Raw genomic sequence first — 15,566 nt, forward strand, 5'->3', positions numbered from 1 at the left:
TTCATGAACACAGTGGAAACAAGGTGGACCTTGACAGACTGGACCAGGATTTATTTGTGTGACATCCATCCATCTATAGTGGTTGGGTCTGCCTAGAGAGTGGCTGACAAATTTGATTACTTTTGCAGTGAGGCTAATCACATCTCATACATATATGAGCAGGACAAATTAATGTACCTTGGCGCTATGACATACGTAAGTCATATTTTTGGATGCCTCTCAAAATCAGAGAACACTCTGTCACGGGGTTGGGAAAGCAGCCTTTTCCTTTAAGAGAGGTTTCCAGCTGTTTGCTAAGAAGATGTGAGGCTATCCAGGTGTGGGTCAATTGTAATTTGGAGTATAAAACCTGGGTGTGGGTTCACAGAACAGGAGAGGAATCTTGGGTTCGTAGTTCTTATGCTGCAGTATGCTAGGAAGCAGCTGATGGAGGCTTGGGCTGCTGACTGTCCTGCAATGTTGTAATTCAGGCCGCAGTCCTAACTTGTAGTTAGGCCAGTCCAAGCCCCTTGGTCTGACCTGGGAGGGTTGCAAATGTGCTGTAAAGCACATGTCTTTGGAGCCTTTGTGGCACTATTCCACAACCACATACTCATTCCAGGCTGCCAGTAGTCCTCCTGGCAGCACATCCTGCTGACGGAAGCCTCCACGCCGGCTTCCCCTCAGATGCTTGCGTCGGCCCCAGTGGGTGGACGCAAGCAAAAAAGGTAGGCAGTAGGGAGGCAGGAGGAGGAGGGGGAACGTTTCCTGGGGGAGAGCAGGCAATAGGCGGCCCCCAGGCAGGCAGGAAGTGGGAGGCGGGGCTGGGATCCAGCACTTATCCCAGATCCCAACCCCCGTTCCTGGGGAGAATGGAGTGGCTTCAAGTCGCTCCGCTCTCCTTGGACTTGCACCACAGAGGTGCACAAGTGGTGCACAAGTCCAGAGATGGCACAAGTCTGAGGAGACCCACTGGGGCCAGCAGCCCTTACCTAGGGTAAGGGGAAAAGTTTTCCTTTGCCTCTGGCTAAGCCGCTTATGGCCCCTATCCTGCACTGAATACAGCGCAAGCCTCCTGGCTTGCCTGTTCCAGCGCAGGATAGGACTGCACCCTTAGTAACCTTACTATCCTGTAGATAAGCTAGCTAACTTTTCTTGTTTTGTGTGCTACTGTGAATGCATGATACTAATGTTTATGGAGCAACAAGGGCTCCTCTAAAAACTAACCTTTTCTTGTAATAAAGTTCTTCTATTTTGAAGATTAAGTGTATTTCTTTTATGAACCAAGGGAATGTATTTCAAAAGAACCTGGGTACTTATAGTGTTATAAGCACATTATCCTCAAGGGTTAGGTGGATTAGGATTAAGGCTGGTGAAAGAGGGTATAGGCTGCATCCTGCCAGGGTTTAGAATTTCCCCTAATTTGCCTCTGACTCTTTGGGTGATAATTGTGACACACTCAGAAAGGTGAGAATATATTGAGAGACAACAGTGAGATGATTCTTTGTGGTGTGTGTGTGTAGGTACTATGTTGTCATCTTGTCTGCTACCACTGATCCAAATGCGATATGCATAACTGAATGAAGCAGTATGCTAAGAAAGCATAATGTAGAAGCCCAGTCAAAAAGAATTTTCCCATGGAAATATCTCAGAGCCCGATCCTGTGGTCCGCGCCGCGCCTCTGCAGTGTGAACCACAGTCGCAAGCGTGCCGTAAGGCACATTTGCGGGGATTACCGCCGGGCTCCCGCCGGAGCTGGCTCAGCTCTGGCCAGCGCTGAGCTAATGCTTAGCAGGTGCCCAGGTTCCACAGCCTGGTGGTCTCTGTGACCGCCGGGCTGCGGAACGGGAGATGGGGGCGTGGTCGGGGGCGGCATTCCAGGGAGGGGGGAGGTGTGGCTGGGGGCGTGGGAGAGGTGTGTCGGGGGCGGGGGAGAGGTGTGTCCGCAGAGCCGAGCTCCACAGGATCCAAGGCGCTCTGGTAGGGCTGCGCGCCCTACACTCACACCTTCACTTTAGCAGCTACCAAACAGTTGCCGCTAAAGTGAGTAGTCCCATTGCAGGACTCCTTCCCTTACTCGGGGGAAGGGGACGAATGTCCCCTTCTCCTGAGGAGCCTCCCGCGGTAACGCGGGAGGCGCTGGATCTGGCGGGAGCTCTCTGTGGAGCCGCCGGGTCCTGCAGCTCCGGGCAGCTCAGGATTGAGGTGTCAGTGGATTGTACCCTGTGATAATATTGCTAAGGATAGGCCACATTTGCAAAACTACATTAGTATGATCCATGCAAGAAATACAGTTATTCTTACTCTGAATGTACAGTCAGTAACTTGCAGCTTCTTCTGTGTGACTACAACATTTTTACATAAAATTGTGTGTTTGCTTGAATCATAATTGCAGTATTGGGTGACCTGTACCCATGCTGACCTTTCTCTATAAAGCTCAAGGAACACTACTGCCTCTAATATCGAGGGTTTGTTGAGTTTAAACCAGACAGTATGCCCTTCCTCTACTTTATATTGATTAGAATATCATTATAATATGATAATATATAGAAGAATTCTCTTAAGGATCTTCTCTCATCCATGTGCATTTCAATAATTTATTTTCCAATGCAAGATAACCTTCCTAAAAATAAATGAATTCCCAACACAACCTTCAATTGAACCAATTACTGACATAATGGAATATTTTTTTTTTTTAAATCCAAGGTCAATTAAAATATGTAGAGCCGCAACCAACAGTCAGAATCACTGAGCCATTTTTTTCAGTGTACCAGTTTTACATTACAAGTTTATAACATATCCAATAAAAAGATTCGCAACATAAATAATAAGGCAGACTACAGTCTTTCCCAGTATGCCAGCTTTTTTTCTACCTGCCCTGATTACAGAGACATGCCCTCCATGGAACGAGCACATTAATAATAATATTTCTCACGACACAGCTGCCGATTCTTTAGCTGAACTTGGCATTGCTAACTAGTTGGGCCCCACCCAGGGGCCGAGGATGTCGTAATATATTTGCAAATAATGTGTGTGAACTAAGCAGGGTGGTGTTTTTTGAATTTGACCAATGATAATTTTGTCAATGTTGAGATGCTTTAAATGTAATTCAAGCATTTTTGGGACTGTACCTAATGTGCCAGTCACCACCGGGATGACCACTGCTGGTTTACACCATAATCTCTGAAAGTCAATTTTTAGATCCTGAGTTTTACTAATTTTATCATCATCATCATCATCATCATTTACACAAGCACTGCCCAGGCAACAGCCTTTGTGGCAGCTGAGAATAGAGAAGAACTAGCAGAGAGGCCAGTGCCAATCTGTGCCAATAGGAGAATGCTGGGTGCCTGCAAGCGGCAAGTGTTCTGCTGCTTGATGGGAAGGTGTTCCTGGGAAGGCGTGGAGGGGGGATGACTGGCGCGGGAGGGAAGATGTGTTCAGTAGGTTTCATGCTTTAAAAATTGGTCACTTGTGTTTAATAAAGTGGCCCAAGTTAACCCAAATGCAGTCTGGTATCTTCATTGGGGGGTGCAAGTGTAAATAGAATGCCAGTTGCAGGGGAGTTACAGCAAGATGCAAGTATCTTGTGGTCTTGCGTGCTCCCTGAAGCATCTGGTGGGCTGCTGTGAGATACAGGAAGCTGGATTAGATGGGTCCTGGGTCTGATCTAGCAGGGTTCTTCCTATGTTCTTATAAAACTACACAGGGAGGGGACAGCCCAGGGGATAGTTCAGGCCAGGGAAGGGGACAGGGATGGCTGCAGAGGCTGCCACCAAATCCTGTTCTCTCTCCCAAGCTCGGAGCCTGACACAAGTCTTCTTGCTTCTTCACCAGATAAATAACTGGCATGGATCCAAGCAGACCCATTAGGGACTCTAGAGCTCTACATGGGGTAAGGGAACTAATGTTCCCTTATCCTGAGGAGATCTCCAGTATTGCTCTGGTATTGCTGTACCACACAGTGCCAGGCCAAAATAGAATTAGGCCCTGACAACTCCATACCCTTCTTTACTCGGGTATACATTGCGTTAACTATGATATTTGATGTGTGAAAGCTTTTCAGTTGAGACACTAAAGTCATTCTCTCAATTGTCTAAGTAAAGAAATTTCTGAAACAGTGTATGAGCTCAGCTAGATATTTTCTGACTCAATCCTAAAATACTAGGATTATTCTGGCCTAACAAATTGATTGAAAAATTATTCTGATTTCCAGAATGAACGCCTGATAGAAACATATTGCTAAATCACTTTTAACTTTGTCTTTCTATCATGTTTCAAAATGCCATATTACAGTGGTTCTCAAACTGGTGGGTCTCGACCCACCACTTCATGTAAAGATTCTCCCATTCCTTTAAGGGTTGGGGGAAGGGGCGAGGGCAGCAACCTGATCCCCAGGATCGCGTCACTAAGGGGGTTTCAGGGGGGGTGCTTTTACTTATTTTGGGCAGGAGGCGTGGGGAGACCTCTGTGTTGTTACAAAGTTGAGAAACAACCACTTCCAGTTTGCAGGAGGTGGTTTGCGCGCGCTGTTTCTCAACATTCTAACACTTGGGGAGCCCTACAAGGGCTGCGTGGGGCTCCCCACACCTCCTGCTCCTTGCTTCAGCCCACAATAAGTAAAAGCACCCCCCTTACCTGCCCTCGCCCCTCTCCCCCACAAAGACTTACTTAGGAAGTAACACACCTTAAAAGTTTGAGAACCACTGCCATGTTAAATAAGGTAGTTTGGGGAACTGATCTGTCAGTTTTAGGAATTTCCACACAGCTACTTAATACAGTTCATAAATATCAGGAGCACTCTATTGTGGGCATACATATATTCAGCCATAAATAGAATCTGAGAGTTTCATATTACAGTATGAAGTCATCGTTTGACATTCGTTTATGTTCTTTGATTTTTGTATTGGCAACCTTCAGTCTCGAAAGACTATGGTATCGCGCTCTGAAAGGTGGTTCTGGCACAGCGTCTAGTGTGGCTGAAAAGGCCAATTCGGGAGTGACAATCCCTTCCGCACTGGGAGCAAGTGCAGTCTGTCCCTGGTCTGTCTCCCTGGCTATGGGCCTTCCTTCTTTGCCTCTTAGCCTCAGACTGTTGGCAAAGTGTCTCTTCAAACTGGGAAAGGCCATGCTGCACAGCCTGCCTCCAAGCGGGCCGCTCAGAGGCCAGGGTTTCCCACTTGTTGAGGTCCATCCCTAAGGCCTTCAGATCCCTCTTGCAGATGTCCTTGTATCGCAGCTGTGGTCTACCTGTAGGGCGCTTTCCTTGCATGAGTTCTCCATAGAGGAGATCCTTTGGGATCCGGCCATCATCCATTCTCACGACATGACCAAGCCAACGCAGGCGTCTCTGTTTCAGCAGTGAATACATGCTAGGGATTCCAGCACGTTCCAGGACTGTGTTGTTTGGAACTTTGTCCTGCTTTGATAGCATTTGATATTTTCTGCTTCTGCAGTTTAAAAAAACTTCTCAAATAAAATCTGCTAAGATATAAGGAAAGTGTTTCTTTCAGGTACCTCTAGTCTGGCTACTACTTTTAAGCTCCTTTTCCATTTCAAGACAGATGTACTTCAGGGACTGTAACTCTTTGAGTCTACTGAGGAGATTAATGAAATCCTATAAAGGCTAATTAGGAAACCTAACAGTTGCTCAATGCATATTCCCATTTGTGTGATTAGTTTTTTTCCCTGCCTAAAATCAGACCAGCATTCATTAGTATCACAATAAAACACCCTTCCAACAAGACTCAAATGGGATAAATAAAATGGGATAATCATTTGCTGTAATAATGAGGCTTCATAATATAAATTTTATTTATTTTAATAGTTTTCTACCCTATCCCAGAGGATCAGAGTGCACTACAATATATCCTTCTGCCATGTTACAGTAGATCATATATACTAAAAAAATAATGAAAAACCTTCTCTTTTCAAAAAATAGCTAAGATTAATAATTACTTATTAACATGTTAAATCTTAGTCTATATTTCCAAATCTACGTGAAAAAAATGTCCAGGAACAACCAGCCCTTACAGCTGGACATTTGGTGACATGTACTTCAAATAAATGGTCTTGCTCAGTGGAGTTGTACACACAAACAGAAGTCCACTTATTGTGTATTTTCACCAGTCTCTAAAACTGACAGAAAACAAAAGTGCAAAAGTCACATATGAGCTATAGGAACAGTTCTGGGTTACCTGCTTATGTAGCAGTAAGTTGTCATTTTGTTGTACATCAACATTTTTAAATAGCTATGGCATTTTTATTTCGGAAGTATCTGAACTACAAATGGGAAGCCTGACTTGCATCCATGATGCAAACTGGACTCTTGGCTATTTAAGCAGGTGTCACTCTGTGTCATTTTATCTCCACAACAACCCTTTAGGGCAGTGATTTTCAGCCTTTTTTGGTCTCATGGCATACTGACAAGGTACTAAAATTGTCAAGGCACACCATCAGTTTTTTGACAATTGATAAGGCACATCATGCTAATGGTAGGGGCCTCACATCCCCCAATGGCCCTACTAATAAATGACCCTCCCCCAAACTCCTTCGGCACACTTGCAGACCATTTGCGGCACTCCAGTGTGCCATTGCACAGTGGTTGCAAATGGCTGCTTTAGGGTAAGGAGTTTGCTAAGAAACGATGATTTGACCACACTGCCCAGAAGCAGTGGAAAAGGATGCATAAGTGGCTCGCGCATTCAGTTTCTGTGTTTTCGTCACAAAACGGCATCTGACAGACTCAGCTTAATACTACTGGAATGGTGGATCACCTTTTTAATTAGAGCAGGTATTCGAGGCCAGACATTATTGGAAATGCATAATATGGCCCCCTGCTTCTCCTAAATAGCAAGTCAGAGGATTTCTAAAATGGAGCTTAGGAGGGCATTAGCCTTTCAATGGAAGGTTTTTTTTTCAGTAAAAACAGAGCAGAAGACATCATCCATGGCAAAGACTTAAAGCCCCCTCCCCTATCATGGTGTTGCACAACCTTGGGCCCCCTCAATCATGTAACTTAGAAGAGAAAGAAATCCAAATTACAAATCGATGGTAAGGCCACACCTGGAGTACTGTGTCCAGTTCTGGTCGCTGCATCTCAAAAAAGACATAGTGGAAATGGAAAAGGTGCAAAAGAGAGCGACTAAGATGATTACGGGGCTGGGGCACCTTCCTTATGAGGAAAGGCTATGGCGTTTGGGCCTCTTCAGCCTAGAAAAGAGACGCCTGAGGGGGGACATGATTGAGACATACAAAATTATGCAGGGGATGGACAGAGTGGATAGGGAGATGCTCTTTACACTCTCACATAACACCAGAATCAGGGGACATCCACTAAAATTGAGTGTTGGGAGAGTTACGACAGACAAAAGAAAATATTTCTTTACTCAGCGTGTAGTTGGTCTGTGGAACTCCTTGTCACAGTATGTGGTGATGGCATCTGGCCTAGATGCTTTTAAAAGGGTATTGAACAAGTTTCTGGAGGAAAAATCCATCACAGGTTACAAGCCATAATGGGTATGTGCAACCTCTGGATTTTAGAAATGGGCTACGTCAGAATGCGAGATGCAAGGGAGGGCACCAGGATGCAGGTCTCTTGTTGTCTTGTGTGCTCCCTGAGGCATTTGGTGGGCTGCTGTGAGATAAAGGAAGCTGGACTAGATGGACCTATGGCCTGATCCAGCAGGGCTGTTCTTATGTTCTTAGATTAAAAAATCCACAGATAGGCTCAACCTGAAAGCCCAACTTCAGAATGGCCCAATGTTTATTTCTATTTTGTGACATTTAGGGTGCAATCCTAACCCCTTATGTCAGTACTTTCCAGCACTGGCATAGCTGTGCCAATGGGAGCTGGACTAGATGGGCCTATGGCCTGATCCAGCGGGGCTGTTCTTGTGTTCTTAAAGGACCATGCTATGCATTTCCAATGCCCAGCAACAGCCTTCCCGTACCCCTCTGCACCTGGTACAGTCCCAGTGCTTTCCTAGACCTATTACCATAAAGATGCCTTTGAAAGTAAGGCTAGTGGACACTGGAAAATGGCACTACTGTAGCTCCCTGGGCAAAAGGAGTAGCAGGCCCAGAGTCCAAGAAGGGAGGAAGTGAAGCCACATATGCTCACAAGTCCCTGGAGGGTTTAAAACCTGCTCCAATGCCATTGATGAGGTAGATTAGAAAGAGCAGGATGTGAAAGGCTCTGGAGAAATCTGAGCCCAAGGAAGCTGCCCTGCAGAAGAGGAGGTGGAAGAATTGCATGCTGCTTTATCTCCTGTCACTTTTCGTTTTGCTCTGAGGCACCATGGATGGGTGGGGGCAGTAGCATAGCTGAGGGGGGTCACTCGGTGGGGGTGGCAATGCTTTCCCCTCTGCGGCAATCCAGTCACTGCAGTCCTGCTCCCCCCTCAGCCGAGCTGCTCAGAGCAAGGTTCTCAGAGAAAGATTATTCTGCCCGCTGCTCCAAACTCATTCTCAGCGTGATTGTGTGCCATTGGGATTGTGCCCACGGCCTCACTCTGAGTGGTTCAGCTTGGGGGGGGGGGTAGGACAGCAGTGACTGAATAACATCATGGTAATGTCACTTTCTGTTGTCCTCCTTCAAGTTTTTTTTAAGCATTCTGGCTACCAGGAGGCACTTTCAAAGTGCTGTCAGCCTGTAGACTTATAGCGCTCAGTTTAAGGAAGAAGAATTTTGCCCTGGTATGTGCTAAAACTTGTAAATGGGCATGCAAGGGGGCTGTGCATGGGGTTACACCCCCTCACATGCCCATTTGTTGGTTTAAAGATTTACCCCAGGCAAAAATTCTTCCTTTAACCAGGTCACTATAAGCTTAGAAGCGCATAGTGATGTTCACTTTGCTGGTTGCTTGAAAATCACTAGATCAGTTTCAACAGGAAGCGGAAGTTAAACTCTTCCTGATGAGATCAATCTAGTTATTTTTAAGCAACCAGGAGGCAGCCTGAGGGTTGCTTTGAGTTTCTAAGCTTATCTTAGTTGGCCTCCTTCAGTCTCAGAAGACTATGGTATTGTGCTCTGAATGGTGGTTCTGGAACAGCGTCTACTGTGGCTGAAAAGGTCAATTAACAGTCCCTTCCACACTGTGTGAAAATGTAGTCTGGTCCTGGTCCTAAGCTTACAGTGACCTGAATAAAGGAAGAATTGGTGGCAGTGGTATCTAAACAAGTTAATGGATGCACAGGGGGCACGAGGGGGAATCCGTGGATTAAGTGAAACTGTGGATATGGGATCTGTGGTTATGCCCCCATATATAACTTCAAGTCTGATTACTTCTAAGTCACTTATGTTAAAGATTTGCCTTCTCTCCTGAAAAGGATGAGACAATCAAAATGATGTGTTCATCTATCTTCTAGAATAGTTTGTTTTTCCATTTTGTCACTGATCTTTGCTGCAAGCAAAATAAGTCAGCAAAATCTTTCATTGCCTATCTTGTAAAGGTAAGTTTATTTCTGATAAAATAACTACAGAGGGACTGAATTTCATGCTATTGAAATATCAGTTCATTTCTATGGTCTCTGCAGAAATTATAATTACAGGGAAACTCAGCTGATGTCTTCCCTGGAGCCTAAACAAAGTACCGAATGCCCTTTAAGATGCTGGCATCCTGCTGAAGCCAGTGATCACAGAATCAGAGAAGGAAATCATAATTATTGAGCAACATGTAGAAAGGTATGCTTCTTTCTGGTTGATTTTCAAATTATTCCACCTGCAAGTACGAAACAATGGCTACTATTTGAATTAAAGCCATTCTCTTAAAAAAAGTAAAAGCCAAAGAACCTGGCATAGTAGTCCTATGAAATCATTCTCAGTGTGTCTCTTCACTCCATTCACAGGGATGGAGCTACTGTAAGTTACCACAATTTCAACAAGTTTTTTTCACACTGTAAAACAATACTTAGAATACAGGCATATCAACTCAAAAATGTCCCATTAAGTTCAATGGGACTTACTCCCTGGTAAGTGTGCACAGAACTGCAGCTTTAGTTGTGCTTGTTCTTTTTTTTTTTTAAATAAAAAAAGAATATTTTGAGTATTTCATGGAGTTTGGAATCTAGAAAATGCACAAATGTTATGATTACACACCACACCTTCCAGGAAACTTTCTACAGAACTAGAAGACACAGGAGATTCCAAACCAGTTTTAAAATCAGTCAGTGCTACATGTTACCAATATGTTTCAATTCCTGACTGCGGTTTCTGTTGCAGAGCAGGAGGATGTGATTTGCAGGTAAATCAAGCAGGCACAAGGGAATTTAATCCTTCCTCACCAATAAACCCCTGCGGATACCAAAACTCATGGATAATGGAATTTGTGGGTGGGGGTCATCAGACGACCTCTGGACGTGACTGGTTATGTCTGAGAGTTGTTCTGAGGACCAGGGAGGCTACATGCAGTCCTCTTGGACCTCAGAAGATCTCCTAGAGGCCTTAGAAAGGCATTTCTGGTTTTTGTGAAAACCAGATGTGCCTTTAGGGTCCTAGGAGACCTTCTGAAGTACGGGAAAACAGCATGCAGCCTCCCCGCACTTCAGACCACCTCCCAGATGTGACCAGAAGACTCTTCCAGTCTGATTCCAGAAGGTTCAGTTAGGCCCTCTGATGTGGGTCAGGCCAGATGTTGGGTCAAATTTGTTGTTTCTGAACCTGCAAGATTAGGAGTGGCTTACTGTATTATAATGCACTCTACTTGGGGCTTCCTTTGAACACTGTACACAAAGTTTGGGACCTGGATTTCTGAAGGACTGTCACCAGAAGAACTTGCCCATCCTCTGAGATAATAACAGATGGCCCAGTTGCAGGTGCCGTCTTCTTTAGGGCAATGCCCAGACTACAGAAATAACCTCCAATTGAAATTAGGCCTTTCCCCATGTTGCTGGCATTCTGGAAGGGAGTTGTTTTTGTTTTTTATAATTTGGCTTGCATTTAATCGATTTCATAGAATCAGAGTTGGAAGGGGCCTAATAGGTCAATTTCAGTGTGTCTATGTGCTAAAATTTAAAGATATAGTTCCCAATCTGTGGTCCGTGAGACCCTAAGAAGTGATCTGCGATGTCTAACAAAAAACACCTTTGATCACTTCCAGTGCGCGTTTTGCCAAGTGAGCATTCCCCCATGGACCACCAGAGAGGGCACAGAATGGGCCGCCCACAGCCAGCACTGAAGTTCATTCTCTGCCCTCTCTGGTCGTCAATAGGCCACGCTCATTTGGGAGACACCTCCCCATGCACTACAATCTGCAGCCACAGCCAGAGAGAACCTAGGGGCAGGACTTGGACCAGGACATGACAGGGTGGCAGAAGCATCCCTATGCCCCCAGCTTGGCCTTGATGCTGCCTTGGATCTACTGGATTAACATCAGGAAAATAGCTGGCATGGATCTGAGTAGGCCCATGAGAGCTCAGGGAACAACAGATTAGGTAAGTAAAAAATTGTTATATTTTTGCTGATTCCTGGGCCCCAATGTGCCAATGAGATGCAATAGGCTCTTTTGGTGCTGCTACATTGTGCAGGTAAGCCTTGGATAGGCCATTAATTATGTTGTAGGTCACTTTGATCTGTCATTTGGGCTGGAAAAGTCAGATATAAACACAAATAAATGTTCATTTGTAAATGTTATTTTTTCTGTTTTATAATGCAGATAAAGGTTTACGATTTTAGATCTACTTTAAGAAGTTTTTATTTTAATGAATGCAGTCTTGTAAACCTTGTTTAATCTTCTGATTAGATTAGATATCAGAACTTCATGAACACATTATGAATCATATAAAATGACCTGGACTAAAGTAAATGAAGTAGGGGAATCGTGTATGTACATGTACAAATACACACACACACACACAAACAGCACATTAAATAAACCTGCTAACCAGACACAGTTGCTCATCCCCAAAGGACACAATCTCAGAGGAGACCTATATATTTTGATTTATATTAACATGTAATAACTGTAGGGGCGACTAGGCTAATGATCCTGTCTGTGTCCCACATTTCTTTAGATTGCCCAGTAAAGATAATTATGAGTTGTAATGAGAACTCTGGGCTATAGGACAGAATGTGCATAGATTAGTGCATGGCTATAAGTTATGTAGTTTCATGCTCAATACTGTAGTAAATTTTTTCCAGTGAGTAGTGAAGCATCTAAATTATGAGATAATGTTATAGATGGGAACTAGCAAAACTCTATTGTCACCCATCATTAGTGCCGTGTACTTAGGAACTGTCAAAGAACTTGAAAGCTCTCGTAGGACTGAATGTTTAGAGCGAAAAGATAAGAAATGCAAAGGTATTACACATTTTTAGATATACATGACCAAATTGCCTTCACTGTTACTGCATGACTGAAACTGAGAATGAAATTAGGTCCACTCAGCTCAATGAAAGAGATGTATAGCTCTACAGGGACATATTTAACTATCCACTTAAACGACTGCCTGGGGTGTCACTAGCAAATAAGGTTACTTTAAGGAACTGGCATTTGTTAAAATGTCATTTTTATTTTACTTCCAGAATCAATACAGCATGGAAAATTTTCTCACGCTCTCTGGCTGCTTCTAAAGGGGAATAAAAGTTCAAAAGAGGTATCATCTTATCAACAGTATAAGTGAATCGAAAGGGAGAATTTTCCATTTAACCTTTCAAAAGGCATTTCAGCAGAACGATTGTACAGGAGCTACAACTGATGGGCAGGTGCAAACTCACTCAGTCAGCAGATTGCTTGGGGGAAATGGGATTTGAAGACTTTTCTGGTTTGGTAGAAGCATGGAAAGGGCATCAGGAAAAGACTAGAGCCTCCAAGAGAAGAAAGAAATAGGCTTGTTTTTACTGTTCCCATGTATCAGTGGTATTCAAACTGGGGCGTCGCGATGCCCCAGCCTGTGGGTCCTGGCCTCTGCCCCCTTAAGGGGCGGGGCTGCCAGGAGACGGGGGAAGGCAGCAGCGCGATCCACAGGATTGCGCCGCTCGTGGGGGCTGCAGGGGCTTGGGTGCACTTGCCCAAGCCTCCTACAGCCTCCCGGGGGTGTGGGGAGCCCTGCGCAACCTTCGGCAGGGCTCCCCAGGTCAGGAAAAGTGAAAGCAGAGCGATCGCGCCCCTCTCCACAAAACTGGAAGTGGAGCACGATCGCTCCGCTTTCCCTTCTGACAGGGCTGCAGGGACTAGGGTGCACTCACCAGCCCCTGCAGCAGCCGTCCCTGTGTGTGGGGAGCCCTGCATAAGCGCCTGCAGGGCTTCCCAGGTCAGGGAAAGGGAGAGTGGGGCGATCGCACTCCACTTCCGCTTTTGCGGAGGTAGAGCAGACCCATGGCTGAAGTCTTTAGCAATCACATTTTAGAAGCCCTCTATTTTTCTGAATGAATAGCTTGGCTCTGACTTTGTCAGTTGACAGCACAGACTTGTATTCATGTTTCATAGTTATACTCTTGAACATTCCACACTTCATCCATAGAAGCACCCAGAGAAAGACCAGGCATAATGTGACTAACAGAATAACTAGTATTCTGTGAGTGAAGGATACTGTATGGTCATATGATTTTCTAATACAAGGCAAGAGGATGGGAAGAATGTGCTATCCCTTTTTAGGTTGATGGGCAAAAAATTGCTGTTGGCGTCAAGTCTAATTTGTAAAAAACATTGTCACTGCCAGTGGAAATACACAAGAACTTACTGATAATTCTGACATGAGATTTTGGTGTTATTGGAGTAGTATATATGAAGTAAAGCTGTGTCAGAAATTATTAATAATGGTTGGCAACCTTCAGTCTCGAAAGACTATGGTATAAGCCTACAGCACCTGATATTCCCAGGTGGTCTCCCATCCAAGTACTAACCAGGCCTGACCCTGCTTAGCTTCTAAGATCAGACAAGATCAGGCATGTGCAGGGTAACAGTTGCTGCCAGAAATTATTAGCTACATACCTTTTCTAGAGACAAATCCTATGAAGCAGGTGTAAAGTAATTCAGAATCCAGCTAATAGGATCATCCTTGGAAAACTGACATATATAACCCATTCTAAGAGTACAATCCTATCTTTCTCCCCCTATGCTGCAGTCATACCACATTTAAATCTCCTTACCCCTTCTTAAGCCTCCCATTCCACAAGTGGTCTCTTTGGACCTGCACCGCTCTTTAGCTGGTAGATATCCAAGGAGAGAAAGGAGACAAGAAGGCTGCTGATGGAGGGAATAGAATTGCCGTTGCTGCTGGATCCACCCCCTCCCATGGCCTCCCTATCCCCTTTCCTCCCCATTCCCATCCCTGCCACTGCCTTACCTGCTCCAGTGGTTGCGACAGACCAGGGGTGCTGCTGCCTCTTTCAGCAGTGCTCCCAAAATGGCCACTAACAGAGTGCTCCATGCACTGACAGTGGTCATTTTGCAACAGTGGAGTAGAGTTCCACTGTCGCAAAGTGCTATGGCCAGTAGCCCAATGCTGCATAGGACTGGGCTGCAGGTGACTTTTCAGTGTATATTTACTCAAGGTCACTTTTGAAAAAATTTTCCCATGAGTTTAAGCTGAGAGACTCACAATTCTTAATAGAGCTGCTGGGCCACACAAAAGCTCCCCATGGATGTCAGCCTTTAGTCTTCACAATGTTAGATATAATCTCAGTCTAAAATAACTCTCTGTTTTGCAATGATTTGCAATGAACAAATATATGAAAATTATCACTTTCATCTTCTAACTCAGTGGTCTCCAAAGTGGAGACCAAAGTGGAGACCACTGTATGCCTGCAAAGGCTTCCCCGGCACAGACAGCGCTTACCGTTCCACGGGGAAGTGACGACAAAGTGCCTCTGTTTGGCCCCATTCCTCCTTGCATCCAACTGCTGCTGTCTGGAAACTGGGTGCAAAGCCTGCTGGGGCATCAGAGATTGGAAGTGGCTGGATGCAAGGAGGAATGGGGGTGAATAGAGGCGCTTTGTTGTGCCTCCCCTGTGGAATGGTAAGCGATGTTCATGCAAGGGAGGGTTTTGGAAGGGCGCTGGATCCTGGGCCAGAGTCTGGAGAGCCCTGTTCTAACCAGTGAAGCATGTCTTTCAATAGCTTTGGAATAACTTTGGAAGATATTGGCAAACGAATCTAGAAACTACAAAGCTTGTGTCACTCACCGACTTACTCAATCAAAATAACTATTTACATGGAGAAAGTGAAATGAATGGATTTTAATCTTATTTTGACAGCCTATATATTTTGTCAGAAAAAAGGCTGGGACAATTTCACAACCTTTTTACAAGTTTTAATTGTTTTAAGGAATAAAAAGCAGCATATCTCAGACAACATCTGAATCAACCCCATCAGTGTGGCTTTTGCCTCAGATTTTACAACTGAAGACCACTCCAAGGTGGACTGTATAACAGTAGACTTGTATTCTTCTTAATTTTATTTCCTGAATAAAAATTTGGACCAAATTGGCTACTATTTTTAAATGGTGCAACCTCGCCTGCCTAAAATGAAGACAATGGATTTACTTATATCAGGACGCAATCCGAAGCCCACCCTTGGCCAGTGCAAATTCCTTGCACTGGCCAATGAGTATCGCAAAAGTGCCATAAAGCACTTTCACGCCAACTC

The 15,566-nt window shown here is 44.7% G+C and overlaps 1 protein-coding gene and 1 pseudogene across 3 annotated transcripts in view; both read right to left on the reverse strand.

Moving 5' to 3' along the window:
- The window catches only part of PTPRG (protein tyrosine phosphatase receptor type G), a 659,913-nt gene that overhangs the window by 39,789 nt on the left and 604,558 nt on the right, over positions 1-15,566 (reverse strand). The window lies entirely within an intron of this gene.
- Positions 13,774-13,893, reverse strand: LOC136642463 (5S ribosomal RNA; annotated as a pseudogene).

This window comes from Tiliqua scincoides, chromosome 2 (assembly GCF_035046505.1).
Source record: "Tiliqua scincoides isolate rTilSci1 chromosome 2, rTilSci1.hap2, whole genome shotgun sequence".
In the NCBI taxonomy this organism is placed as follows: domain Eukaryota; kingdom Metazoa; phylum Chordata; class Lepidosauria; order Squamata; family Scincidae; genus Tiliqua; species Tiliqua scincoides.